General features: G+C 41.6%; 1 protein-coding gene and 1 non-coding gene across 2 annotated transcripts in view; both read left to right on the top strand.

Annotated features, from left to right (window-relative positions):
• Positions 1 to 14,914, top strand: part of Tango6 (transport and golgi organization 6 homolog) — a 253,744-nt gene that overhangs the window by 99,654 nt on the left and 139,176 nt on the right. The gene's annotated exons all lie outside the window — the stretch shown is intronic.
• LOC111815139 lies at positions 5,642 to 5,756 on the top strand. The gene has a single exon (XR_002819922.1). It is a non-coding gene; the product is annotated as a small nucleolar RNA SNORA26 (small nucleolar RNA).

Raw genomic sequence — 14,914 nt, 5'->3', positions numbered from 1 at the left:
CCAGGAGTCACAAAAGCTGGGACCAACCCGTCTTGCAGGGATTCCCATTCTCTCACACCTGCCTCCCTGCAGTCCAGGGCTCTCTGTGATGCCTCCTTGTCATTTCCCAAATTAGGGGCTGCATTTCAAACCCCAGAACACTTGAGTTTATCCTACTTGCACTTTTAGATTATCTGTCCAGTGGTTTTCTCTATCAAAGATGGATACATTCAGATTTATATCAGAGAATTTATCAGTTTAGTATATTTTATCTGTAAATAGCCAGAGAGGTAGCTCAGTAGAGTAAGCACTTGCCTGGCAAGTGCAAGGGCCTGAGTTCAATCCCTGGTTTCACCAAAAATAAATAAATAACCTGTAAGTAGATCAAGTGGCTACTTCACAGTTAGTTATTTTTATTTGATAAGATTGTTATACATAATTGCCAGAAATGGCAGTAAATAATGAAGAAATTACCACTAATTGAGTGTCTACTGTGTGCCAGTCATAGCAATCCTGCAGTTAGGAGTTATCATGGCTTGGGATTTTTGCAAGTGAAACAATGCAGTACAGGACACGTTTTATAATATTTTATATTGAATTACCCAAAGAATCATATACAAGGAGTGCAGGAAAGCTGTCCACACACTAAAGAGCAAAGAATCCAGCTGAAGGTCTGGATCCTCACATCCTCCATGAGTCTAGCTGAAGACCTAGAGCCCATAACAGTGCCTCCCACAAGTCCAGCTGGAGGCCTAGAGCCCATGCCTATGTGTATGCAGGCCCACTTTATGGATCCGCACTGGGAAGGCCCAAAGGTTAGTGGTAGAAGGTCTATGCCAGCGGGATGAAGGATCTGATCTGTACTAGCAGGCTGAGGAATCTGAACTGGAGCCACGAAACAGTGTTCAAGATGAGGGCCAGAACTCCTCCAAAATGAACTGTAGCCATTCTCAGTAACAATGAAGGTCCCAGTTTGTCCTCCAATAAGAACAGCCAAGTTCATCAGGAAAGCCAGCAAGCCAAGGTCACCCAGTAGAACAGCCCAGGAGAACCAGTGACTTCCAGCAGCTTCAACAGCTTTTCCAAACAGCATGACTAACAACTTCTCAACAGCTTTTCCAGTTCTGCCTCCTAGGCAGCTAGCAACAGTCTTCAACTGGTCCTTCCACACCCCGACCATGTTAGTTCAATTCAGGTGGGTGTAACAGATTGATCACCAGTTAGAAACCCACTACAAGAGTAATTATCCCAATTTTATAGATGAGGGAACAGAGCCTCAAAGAGAACGTGGTGCTTATCTGGTCCAGAGTGGTATAGTTAAGATACAAAGTGACAGCATCAAGATTTGAATCTAAGTCTTTCTGGTCCTGAAGAGTATGTCCTTACCAGAGGGAAAGATGGTTATGTCCTACCAGAGAGAAAAATGGTGTCTACATTGTTTCCTTGTAGCCTTAGTATAGGGAAACCACGCTTGCCTATGGGAAATGGTATCACCACAAATCAGCCCTTTATATAGCTTAATAATATGCTGATCTCATAGCTACCTGAGTTTTGTCTTGTTTTGTTTTGCTCATTTGGCAATGTGTAGAGCATAAATTTTTAAGCAATCTCTATGTAGATCTTTTGAACTCTTCTTCCTACCTCACACCTCCTGCCCTTTCTTCCTGCTGATGACAATCAGTGTTTCAGCATTGAAGGTACCAGCACTGTCCTAGGAGGATCTTGAAAAGCTTCTATAATCGGCTCTGGCATTTATTCAATTTACTGAGTATGTCAGTCTGTTTTATGCTGCTATATCAGAATAGCTGAGCCTGGGAAATTTATAAAGGATAAAGACTTCTTTCTCTTACAGTTCTGGAGACTGAGGTCAAAGCTGAGGGGCCCACATCCGGCCAAGGCAGAAGGTGGGGCACAGAGACAGTTGGGGAGAGGAGAGAGACTGAGACACAGAGCGAGGGTCGAGGGGAGGGTTGAACACCTCCTTTGCAGGAAGCCACTCCCACCCCCGTGATCATGGCCTTGGTCCATTTGCAAGGGCAGAATCCTCAGATCAGATCTCTGAACAGTCGTACCTCTCAACAGAATTGACTGGTCATTGTTTCCAGCTTTGGGAAACACCTTCAAACCATAATACTGAGATTGTGGGTTAGGGAAACATGTAGCTTTTCATATACAGCTTTTGAGATTTGTTGTATTTCTGGTGTTAATAAATGCTATCTTTAAAAAATTACTTTAAAACAAATTATGATGCTGTGGAAAAAATCAGAATCTTCATACATTACTAGTAGAAATATAAAATTGGAGCAGGATGTGGTGGCACAAACCGTAGCCTCAACATTTGGGAAGCTGAGGTAGGGATCACCATGAGTTCAAGGCCAGCCTGAACTACATAGAAAAACCAAAAAGGAAATATAAAATTGTGCATTTGCCTTGGAATACAGACTGTCAGTTGTCAGAAGAGTAAACATAATTATCATATGACCAATTCCATTCATATTCCACTTCATGAGAAATGAGAAATGTCGACACAGATCACTATATAGGGCAGGCCAGATAGCTCGGCAGACGCAGGGACTGGGGTTTGATCCCTGGCATGTTGTGCTAGCCCCACTCCTGGGGTGTGCTAAGACAGGTGATTGAGACTAGGCATGGAGGTGTGCGCCTGTAATGCCAGTGCTTGGGAGGCTGAAAACAGGAGGATCACTATGTGTCTGATCTATATAGTGAAACCCTATAGATCCTGTACTAAATGTACTAAAAAAAGATTGTATGTTACTGTTATTCATAATAGCCCAAAAGTAGGAAGAAACAAAATATTGCCTGAACAAATAGTTAAATCAAACCTGGCACATTATATAAAGAGTTGAACTATTGATTTATATTACAATATGGATGAGCCTTGGAAATGTAGTAAGTGAAAGAATTCAAGCCCCAAAGGCCACATATTGTATGCTTTCTATTTATATGTAATGTCCAGAATGTGCAAATCTATAGGTATCAAAAGTACAAGAGCTGACGAGATAGCTCAGTGGACTAAGCACCTGCTTAGGCAAGCGCAGGGACCAGGGTTCGATCCCTGGCACCATATGCCATGATGCCTGTAATCTCAGGACTGGGGAGGCTGAAAGCAGGAGAATCGCTATGACTCTGAGCTGTGAGACCTTATACAAAATACATTAAAAATGGGGCCAGGGAGATGGCTCAGTGGAATAAGCACTTGCCTGGCAAGCGCAGGGACCTGAGTTCAATCCCCGGTTCCACCAAAAAAAAAACCTTTAATTAATTTTTTTAAAAAAAATAAGTAGACCTGCTGTGCTGGCCCTGCCCCCAGGGCACACTGAGATGGCAATTGAGACTGGGTGGTGGCACGCACCTGTAATCCCAGTTCTTGGGAGGCTGTAAACAGGCAGATCACTGTGAATCTGATCTAGTAGTGAGACCCTGAACACCCTGTAGACCCTTCCCTAAAATACAAAAATAAGAAAAATAAAGTACAGCTGGGTGTGGTGGCACATGCCTATAATTCCAGCACTCTGGAGGCTGAGGCGGGAGGATCAAGAACTCCAGGTCAGCCTAGGCTTTGTAGGGAGCCCCTGAAAGAGTGTAGTGGTTGCTAGAGATGAGGGGTTGGGATGTGCATGATAATGGAGAAGAGGTTTCTTTTTGAGAAGATGAACATTTTGGACTTAGACAATAGTGATCATTACATGATCTTGTAAATATAATCACAGTAGCTGAGTTATATTACTATAACAATAAACTATAAATTCAGAACCACAGTTTTTATGGCGTTCTTGTGCGTATGAAGAATGGGCAGGTGGGACCTGGACTTGTGGAGATGCAGGGAGAAGTTGAGGCTGAAGCAAAAATGAGGCACAGCCAATATCCAAGACTAGGGCAGTGTTAGTGGGAAGGTCAGCAGTTCAAGTTGTCAGTGGAGCAAGGTGAGCACCGGAAGCTGTCAGGATGGGCTTTCAGCCTGGGCTGGCCGGAGCCCGAGCAGTGCTGGCCCCCAGTGATGGCTTGGTGACAGCCTCCTTGGATTTAAAAAGTATGATTTTTTGTTTTGTTTTGTTTTAACCAGGAATTGAACTCAAGACCTTGTGCTTGCCATGATGCTGAGCTATATATCTAGTCCTTCCTGTATCATGCTTTTTGATGGTTATTATTTATTTTCTTTTATTTCATCATGATTTATATATAATTCTATACATCCATGTATTCAATGTAACTTGTTACTTCAGTTACTCCTCAGTACAATGCTATGAGAATCAGTATTTTTATCTCCATATTTTTTTAGACAAAGAAATTAAGACACAGAGGTTGTTACTTAGCCCACCAATAAGGGATAGAGTCTGGATTCAACTCCAAAGCCAAAGCCCTTAAATAACTCTGCGCTTTTCTCTTCTCTCTGTTCTAGTCTCACCTTTCAAATCACCATGGCCTCTGCTCGTGCAAACAGGAAAATGAAGCTATGAAACCAGTAGATCTTGACATTTTCAGCTAAGCCATTAGACACTCTTTAATTTCATGGTTTCCAGGGCTTATTTCAAACCCGTCACCACCTATTCACGTAGACTAGCTGTCACAAAGGCAAGATTCTCTTACTAAGAAAGCAATTGTGAGATACCTTGGGGTAAGGAGTCAGTTGCTCAAATGTCTACTTTATAAGCTATTAAGGAGTCATGAGTGCCTTCCCTGCAGAACAGCTATTTAAATTTTGCCCTGCAGCCACCTTTCTTAGTAAAGTCAGAACTTGAAGGCAAGTGAAAGACTGGCTAGCAAGAGGGTACATAAGTAAAAATGGCCTCTTGAAATAGAGCAGCCTGTCCTCTCGCCCTCTGGCCCATCCAGTTCACTGGAACTACACTGAGGTAACAGCTGGAGGGGTGCCTTGTTCTTCTTTTGATTTCTCATGCTTAGAAACAAGCATCTTATATTACTCTTCATTGCAAATACAAATTAAAATTCCTAATCTCACCAGGAATGATTAAGTTGACCCACTGAAGTTGCTCACATACTTAATAAGCCCAATTATATTTTTTATTAACCCTGACATAGTTCCTTTTGTTGCTGAATCATATGTTTAACATTTTTAACATAATGAAGCATCAATTTCCTCCCCTCTAGTCTTGTCAGATCTTGAGCAGTGGTGGGAAAGTACACGTATATGGCATCTGTTCAGTTTGACAACTCGTTTTTAGATTTTTGCATTAGACTTTGACACTTCTTTTGCCTCCTGACCTTGTAGTATCTGCAGTTCCTGAGGAGGTAGGTAGTTTGGGAATCAAGCCTCAGAGAAAGGATGGTTTGAGCTACCAAAGACCTAATTGTGTCCATCTCTCCGTCCACCTGCCAGGGCATTGTTGCTAGGGTTTCCTTCCTTCCTTCTTTCCTTCCCTCCTTCTCTCCTGCCCTCCCTCCCTCTTTTTTCTCTCCCCTCTTCTTCTCTCCCCCATTTCCTTTCTTCATCTCCTTTCCTCTTTTCCTCTTACTTATTTATTGCCAATACTAGGTATTGAATGTAGAGCCCAGTTCATTCTAGGCAAGCTCTCTTTCGTTGAGCCATCCTCTTCTGACCCATGACCAGCCCTGAGAAGGCTTTTTGTATCCAGCTTTTGTTTTTCCTTATTAATAATCTGAGAGTGTATCGCCTTTGTCTGTGTTTTTCTAAGGTTGACACTGTGCTTTCAGAGGCTAACACAGAAGGGTAAAGTAAGTTTATAACACCCAGAGAAAAGATTGTCAAATTCTTTTTTGGGGGCAGAACCGGGGATTGAACTCAGGCCCTTGCACTTGCCAGGGAAGCACTTATTCCACTGAGCCATCTCTCTGGCCCAAGATTGTCAAATTTTTCTTTGGGTCCTCAGCTGTGTCTGGATACACAGCTGAGCCAGGAAAAATATTGTACATTACTACTACTACTACTACTACTACTACTACTACTACTGGTTTTTCAAGACAGGGTGGCCTTGAACTTACAGTGATCTTGTCTCAGCCTCCCCAATGCTGAGATTGCAGCACCATGACAGCTGGCAAAAATATTTTTTGACCATGTTTTCCTTAATAGCGTAAAATATGTAGGCATTCATTTAACAAGTATTTATTGTTATATTTGAGGTAGGTGTACTGCTAAGAAAGATTGGCATGCCCTGCCTTCGTAGAGTTTACAGTTGGAAGATGCGAGATTAATCAAACAATCACACAAACAAATATCAAATGTGCCCTTGCCAGGTCCTTCTAGAGAAGGCACAGGGTGCTGCAGAGCTTGCTTCAGGGAGATTTCATCTGACAGAGAAGGAAAAGAAGAAGCGACCTGAAGTGACTCCATCAGCTGGAAGCTGGGTTGTCAGTAGGAGTTCACTTGTAAAGGGGGAGGGAAGAGTACTGCAGAGTGCAGGAAGAGCAACACAGCAGGCCTGCGTGGACAGCAGGGGCTGCATGAATGCCTTGTTCTCCAGAACCCTCAGGATCAGCAAGGAAGGGGTGGGCTGAGCTGACTCCTAGCACCATGCAGCCCCACCAACCAGATGGCTCTGCTTTTCTCTTTCACTAAGCTCTCTCTCCAGCTTTCATGTAAAAAACAATGTTCTGCTGCTTTAAAAAAAAAAAAAAAAGGATTTGAAAAATCACTTCTTAAGGCCATCTATGTGCCCTAGGGAGGACATTTTCTACCACATGTCATGTGTCATGTCAAACACACCCAAATAACCTCCTTGCCATTGACAGAGAAAACTGCAGTCTTTCTTTGTGCCTGTTTTCATAAAATGCAATGAGAATATTTGGATGTCTGTACAAATCTTTGAACTCAGTTGTCCAATACACATCCATGAGCCATTATGAGATATTCTAATTACAGACAAAAAAGGTAAAACACATAGAGCTATTTTAGGCCAATAGTTTTCCAGTGCTTTTTTTATTTTTTTAAGTAATAGAATCTATTTCAAATGAGGTCTAACTAAATGAATAAAAAATTCAGGTGATTCTTTTCTCTTCTTTGTGCCTTTTCACTTAAGGTTTTTCACATTTTCTAGTATGAATGTGCATTGCTTTTATGATCCAGAGAAAATGTTTTTTAAATTACATGGCTGTTTAGGGAAACTGAATTGTTTTATGATAACAAGGTTCAGGGACTAGTACAGATTGAAACAGATGGCTGCCTCTGTTGTAGTCCCCCCTGGTGACCTTTTCACAACTAGGGATTACTAAAGTACAGAATGACCATGGCCTTTTTACCATGAAATTATATGATGACAGCAGAAACCTTACTGACAAACAGATGTTTTTCCCAAGTGGCGCTTTTCTTAATGAAATGGTTGCTTAGAAACCAGACCATAATAATAACTTTTCTATATTTAGTCTATAAAGTGATTCAGTTTGTGAAGTTATTAAGTCAGAGCATACTAATTAGATAGAACTGAATATATCCATTATTTCCTGTTTTGCAGTTCAGCAACCAAATGGTTAATTCGGCAGCCACATTTCATGCAGCATGTGTCTGTCCAGATGCTGTAGCTGTCAGGAGACTAACGAAGAGAGTGACAGCTCCTAGAGCAATCCTGTTCCTCTGTTAGCCGGCTCTGAGTGGCACAGTGGGCTTGCTCTCTCGCCAGCATGTGTTAAGGGCTGCTACATGTAACACCTATTAGGTTGCTGAGAGGATCAGCTGGGTCAGTGGTCAGGTGTTGTATGTAAAAAAGTGGAAAGAAATTCAATTCACATGAAGCTCAGTGAGACAACAGACAAATGTAGGCGTGAAGATGCTTGTTTAGAACAGCAGAATGTTTATATGGAAAATCTTATATGCTTTTGCTTTATGGCAGAAGAGCCTTAGTGTGCATCATATATGTTAGGAGAATTAAAATATTTAATCTTCAATTGAGACTATACAAAATCTAGAAGAAAAGAGATTTCAGTCTTACATTTGCAGTAAAGATGAGACAGCGCAATTGAAAACTATCATTCAGGGTAACATGTTTCAAATACCGGAAAAGCAATAATGAACAAACGAGAAAGCAGGGAATTACCAAGCCAGTGTGATAAAGGGAAACCAGAACTTTGAGAAGTAACTCAGTATAAAAACCTACAGTTATCCTGCGGAGCTTGCTTGACCTTACATTGTGGGTTCAAGGCTTTGGAGGGCAAGTTGCAGAAATGAAAGCCCACATTCAGCTGGGAGTCAAAAAATTCTCCAGCACTAAGATATCACTTTAAAATTTTTCATCATAAACAGAAACTCTATCACCAGTAAGCAATAACTTCCCATTTCCATCCCTCCTTTGTAATAATTACTTAAACCTAATAATAAGTACAGACATAATAGCCATGCATATGAAAACAAGGTCCTAGTGGACTTCAGATATTAGAGTTGTCACACACAAACTGTGAAGTAAATATGTTTATTATCATATTTAAAGAAATATAAGTAAGCCTCAAATGTCTTTAGGGGGCCAGGAAGATTGCTCAGTGGCATAAATGCCTGCCTGGCAAGTACAAGATCCAAAGTTTGATCCCCAGTACTGCAAATAAAAATAAAAATAAATAAGTAAAAATGTCTTTAGGGAGTAAGAAGCAGCAGAAAATGCTCTTAAAAATTTGGAAAAACTAAATGGGACATAAAAAGTAAAATAACTAAAATTAAAAACAATGTGTGGAAAAGGGAGGGGGAAGGAGAGGGGAAGGAAGAGAAAAGGGAAAAGATAAAAATAAAGCTTTTTTAAGTGAGGAGGGGAAAAAGTTGAAGAGGGGGAGGGGAATGGAGAAACAGAATCAAATTATATTTACTGGATGGAATGTGATCAATATATGTGATAGATACCTGCTTGTAGGATCCAGCCTATGAGTTTTCTGTGTGAGGAGGAATGAAAAAGAGACACAGAATTAGGTTGTTATGGTTGATTCATTGTGTCAACTTGAGAAGTTTAGAAGCTTAGCTAAGAACTCAGCAGTACTACATCCTAGAGGACATGTCCTTGGGTGGATGTTTAGGCGCTACCATGTTATACTGGTTGATTCATTGTGTCAACTTGAGAAGTTTAGAAGTTTAAGTAGTGGGCCAGGGTCTTCACTTTGTAAACATCCTCATCCTCTGCAAGAAGAAGACAGGGAGATGGTGTGAGTGCTACATACACCGCCCTGGAAGTGTAGGGATGTTAGCCTACTTACCGTATAAGGGCGGAAAAGTGGCTTGCTCTCCCCCTTTTGCTCTTGTTTCTTTTTCTGTCTTCTGCCCCCTTGACTGTAGCCTCATGCCATGCCACCCTGCCTTAGAGCTGGCTGATTATGTACTGAAACCTCTATAAACTGTAAACGAAATAAACCTTTTCTTCCTTAATTTTGGGTGTTGGGTTTTTGTCTAAACAAGAGAAAAGTAAGACATAAGTTAACTATAGGGAGCCAGGGACTCTTGTCTCCCTTCAACTAGGGAGCCCCAAGAGTCTGGCTTACCCTGCCTTTATTCATGGACACAGGAACAAGCAATTGGAGTAACACAAGATTCATCTGCCTCCTACCATCCACAGTACTTGTCCAGGAGAACAACCAGATCTCAGCTGTGTTCTCCCAGAGCCTGCTTCATGTCAATATGCTTGTATGCAGCCTTTCTCCTTAGTGCTCACAGAAGAGGCCAGGTGGCCCGAATTCCTACTATCTGGTCTCGCACATGTACTAAAATAAAAAATACAAAGTTAAAAAAAAAAAAAAAAAAACAAAACCCTCAGTGTGTGACTTGTGCCCCAGAAACAGCTGAGAATGAGCCAAAAAGATGTCGAAAAGAAGAAATTTGGAGAATACAGCACAGAAACAATATTTAGTCTCTAGATGGAGAAAACAGAAAGGAAAGGTTAATAGTTTTGATCTCCTAAAAATTTTAAGCTCACTTTTGTAAAACAAAAGCCAAAAATCCCACAACTTTATGGATGTTTGTGATGACTCACGCCTGTAATCCCAGCCACTCTGGCAGCTGAGACAGATGGATCAAAAGTTTCAGACTAAAAAAAAAAATTTAAAAAAAAAAAGTTTCAGACTAGGGTCTGGGGAGATAGCTCAGTAGAATAAGTGCTTGCCTGGCAAGCGCAGGGTCCTGAGTTCAATCCCTGGTACTGGAAAAAAAAAAAAAAAAAAAAAAAAAAAGTTTCAGGCTAGTCTAGGGAACTTATCCAGTTCTGTCTCAGAAAAGAAGAGCCATGCCTATAGGCCCAGCACTCTTGGAGGCTGGGACAGGAGGATCACAAGTTCAGGTCCAGCATGGACAATTTATTTTTATTTTTATATTTTATTTCATTATTATTATTTATTTATTTTTTTATTTAGTACAGGGTCTCACTACACAGATTGGACTCGTAGTGATCCTCCTGTTTTCAGCCTCCCAAGCGCTGGGATTACAGACAGGCGACACCACACTCAGTCTCAGTCGCAGTCTTAGTGCACCCCGTGGGCGGACCCGGCACAGCATGCAAGGGTTGGAACTCCTGGTCCATGCGTCTGTCTAAGCAGGCACTTTAGTCCGCTGAGCTATTGGGCCAGCCCAAGCATGGACAATTTAGCAAGGCCCTGCTATTTAAAAAAGCAGTGCGGGGAGGGAAGCAAGAGCAATGTGAAGGTCCTAAATCCAATCCTCAATGCCAAAATAAATAAAATTTAAAAACAAAAATAAAAAGAGCTGGGGGTGTAACAGTGTCCCTGGGTTCAATGCCCAGTTCTACCATCTCCCCTCAAGAAGTGTTCCTGAGTTCAGTCCTCGGTACCACACACTCACAGAACAAAACTTTCACTCAATTAAAATGCAAAATATAATGTAAAAAGATGCAGGCAAGCACAAGGGCCTGAGTTCAATTCCCGGTTCAAAAAAAAAAAAAAAAAAAAAAGCATGCACAAAGGACAAGCATAAATCTATTGAGACAGAAAATAGATTTGTGGTTACCTTGGGCTGTGGCTGTAGTTGGAAAAAGGAAAGTGACTCATGTCACTAAAAAAGTGATTAATGGGTGGAAGTTCCATTTTTTGGAGGGGTGCAAATGTTCTGGAATTAAATAGTGTGATTGTTGCATATCTTTATGAATATCCTAGAGGCTACTGGGTTATGTACATTAGGATGGTAGAGGGCCAGCCAAATAGCTCAGTGGATTAAAGCGCCTGCAAGCAGGGGCTGGGGCCTGCCATGCTGGCCCTTCCCCAGGGCAAACGGAGATGGCAATTGAGACTGGGTGTGATGGCATACGCCTATAACCCTAGCTCTTGGGAGGCTGTAAACAGGCAGATCACTATGAGTCCGATCTAGTAGTGAGACCCTGAACACCCTGAATGTCCTGAACACCCTTCCCTAAAATACAGAAAAAACAAACAAACCAAAAAAACCCTTAGGTCCGGGGAGATAGCTCAGTGGCTATGTGCTTGCCTGGCAAGTTCAGGGTCCTGAGTTCAATCCCTGGTACTGAAAGAAAAACAAAATAAAAAAAACATTAGGGTGGTAGACTTTATGGCAAGTTATATCTCAGTGGTCCTGTTGTTGTTTTTTTTTTTTTTAAAGGACAATTGGTTAATTTCTTTATTATATAAAGAGCTCCCAAAAGTTAAAAGGAAAATATCCAGTAGCTAAAGAAAAATATAAATAGGGGCCAGCAGCAAAGCTCAGCGGCATAAACACTTGCCTGGCCGGCTCAAGGTCCTGAGTTTGATCCCCGGTACCAAGAAAAGAAAAGAAAACATAAATAGGTATTTTTAAAATCCATATTTTCATTACTAAACAAATGTAGTGAAACAATCACACCTGTGCAACAATTGCTAAGAAAATTAATTGTAACATGTTTGGAAAGCAGCTTTGAACATGTTTGTATCCTTGGGGGCAGTTATTTCTGGAGAGCCTACTTTACTGTGTAAATGGGCAGCGGGTGCCTCTGGTAGTGCTAAGAAATCCTATGGAGTCTTTCCATATTAAGTGCTTATAGAAATGGTCCCTGAGGCAGCTCTCAGTTGAAGAATATTAGTGCTCTTGGCAGTGCAGCTCATCTGTCCGTCTTCAGCAAGCCTCACCCGCATTATGTCCTCTTTTTTATTCCCCTCTGCCAATGCCGTCATTATGCACAGAACATGCAGAATTAACTCGTGCTGTCCTGTAATCGTTGGCTAATTTGTCACTTCTGTGTAGACAGGCGCTGCTGATTACATCTGTATCACCAAGTAACCCTACCTGGAGCACAGTAGTCTCTCATTAGTATGTAAATGTGCGAAAAGATTATTTCCATTGCCTTTTGTGTAAGGTGTTTGCCGTGCTTTGTAATTTGTGTTGCTGTTTGGCTTCTTTCAGATTGACTCTTTTCCTCCTTTTAACTAAACTAATGCTTGGACAAGTCTATTCTGTTTTAACCACCCTAAGTAATAATATTGCTATTAAATTTGTAAATGTTATCATTAGACCTCTTTGAACTATCTAATGTAAAGCCATGCCAAATGGGTGAATAAGCCTCTCTCAACCTACCAAAAAAAAAAAAAAAAAAAAAAAAAAAAAAAAAAAAAAAAAAAACAAACAAACTTAAAATTGCCAAGCAAGATGACACATGCCTGTAATCCCAGCTACTTGGGAGGCCTTGGCTGGAAGACTGGAATTTGCCTCCAGCATAGGTAATATAGCAAGACCCCTGTCTCAAAAAAGAAGTCCACAATAAAAAAAAAAAAAAAAAAAACATTATGTGTATATATTTATTCAAAGAATGATCTACGAAAGAGAAAACACCAAAATGTTTATACTAATTTCAGATTTCACATGATTTTTGTTTTTTGTATTTTAGGGAAAGGTCTACAGGGTGTTCAGGGCCTCACTACTAGATTGGACTGGTAGTGATCCGCCTGTCTGTAGTCCCCCAAGAGCTGGGATTACAGGCATGCGCCACTACACCCAGTCTCTGTTGCCAGCCTGGCAGGCCCGGGATTGAACCCCCTGGCCTCTGAGCCTTTTGCAGGCACTTTCATCCTCTGAGCTGTTTGGCCGGCCCTTCACATGATTTTTTGGAAACAGCTTTATTGAGATTTAATTCACATACAGTACTCTTTTGTGAAGGTGTAGGTACTAGAGACTTGAATCTAGGGTATTCACACTGAGTTATATCCTTATCTGTTTTTTTTTTTTTTTTTTTTTTTTTTTTAAATTGGGTCTTGTTAGGTTGCCAAATTGCCTGGGCTTGGCTCAAACTTACAGTCCTCCTGCCTCATCATTGGAGTGGTGGGCTTACAGGTGTCCACCACACCTCACTCACTACACACTTTTAAAACCTGTAAACAAGCTGCTCTTAGTATAGTCACAGAGTTGTGGGTCCATCACCCTGTCGGGTTCAGAACATTTTTATTCTGAAAAGATAGCTCAGCAGCATAAGCGCCTGTCTGGCAAGTGCAAGGTCCAGAGTTCGATCCCTGTTACCTAAAGAAGAAAAATAAAAGTTCCCTGAAAAGAAGCCTGCCCTAGTCTGCCTCTACTTCATATTCCCCACAGGTGACTTTATATTTTACTTTATACTTTTTTGTGATATTTGAATCTGTTAAAGTGACTGCATTACTGCATCTTTGGGGGAAGAAAATCTCAAGTTGTTTTGTTATGAAGCCAAAGTTAGCTTTTTGTTGTTCATTGGTTCTCCAGTTAGACTCCAGGATGCAAATTAGGTTTTTTTTTTTTTTTTTATTCTTCAGTGAACACAGAAGAGATGATTTATTGTACACACTTTACACTCAGCCAAAAGCGAGAACAGAAGTAGTCCAAAATGCCACAGGTCCGGGGCAAAAAAACAGGAGACTGCTTGGTTTGAACCAGGTGGATCTTTCTTGAGGTGGTCTTGGTGATCAAATGACAATGAGGTTCTAATCCATTGAGACACTCTAGACAGGATGCCGTCCAAAACTTGCACCAGTGTTGTCAGCCTCCAGCCTTCCTTATTTCTGTTCTTTTGGCCTCCAGGGGTGTATGAGCTATTCTACTTGAACCTCTGTCTCATCTTTCTTCTTTTGCACTTCAGTCTGCTCATTCGCTTCTTCCTCCACTTGACTCTCATGGCGCAGAGGTTCCTAAGAAGATGGTGTTGAAGTGGAGAGCCAAATTAGTCCTGAAAGGCTCTCCTTTTCTTCCATAGGCATCCTTTTATAACTATTTAGTATAGTACAGGATTATAGATTCCCTAACTAGGCACAGTAGCTCCTCAAAATAATAGGCAGTATTCCTGTATGTATGTACTTTTCAGATATTGAACCCAGGGTTTGTGCGTGCTAGGCAAGTACTTCACCACCAATCTATATCCCCAGCCCTTTTTAAACTTTATTTTGCTATAGGAGAGAGAGGAGAAAGGTTGGGGGAGTCCTAAGCTACCTAGGCTGGGCTCAAACTTAGTGTCCTGTAGCCTTGGCTCCCTGAGAAACTGGGATTTTGGGTGTGTCCCACCCTGCCCTGCTCTTTGAAGGACTATAATAGTCTTTCTGCTTGGTTTCAAAGCCAGCTCTATGCAAGCTACACTTTTAAGTCCTGTGTGGCTGGTTGCTGATTTCACAGTGATCACTTTCCTTAAGCCAGGGCTAGCCTGGAGCGCCTGTCACAGGACTTGCCCAAGCATCTCATCAGGACATCTGCTAGCTTAATTAACCAAAAAGGAGAGTTTAGAGAAGCTATATCTCGCTGGTGTCACTGACTGCTTCCCCAGGCTCAGGGCGACGTCTCCACCCCACCAGCCTTTTTTTTAGGCCCCTAGAAGATGTGGAAGATCAGCTCTGTCTTGCCAGAGCTGTAGGCCAGGTGGTAACATTCTTTGGGAGTTTTTGGCTTCCCCAAACCAGTGAGAGCCTGACACATCACTCAGCTTAACTGATCCAGCAGCCTCTTGAGGTGAGTTTGAGGGGAAATGCCAGAAGAAAACCTAGGAACAACACCAAATGCAAGAAGAAGAAGGAAGGGGAGGGGAAG

The sequence above is a fragment of the Octodon degus genome, unplaced genomic scaffold, assembly GCF_000260255.1.
Source record: "Octodon degus isolate 3935 unplaced genomic scaffold, OctDeg1.0 scaffold00011, whole genome shotgun sequence".
Taxonomy (NCBI): domain Eukaryota; kingdom Metazoa; phylum Chordata; class Mammalia; order Rodentia; family Octodontidae; genus Octodon; species Octodon degus.
Note: the sequence above shows the minus strand (reverse complement) of the source record. Positions and strands in the feature narration are given on the sequence as shown.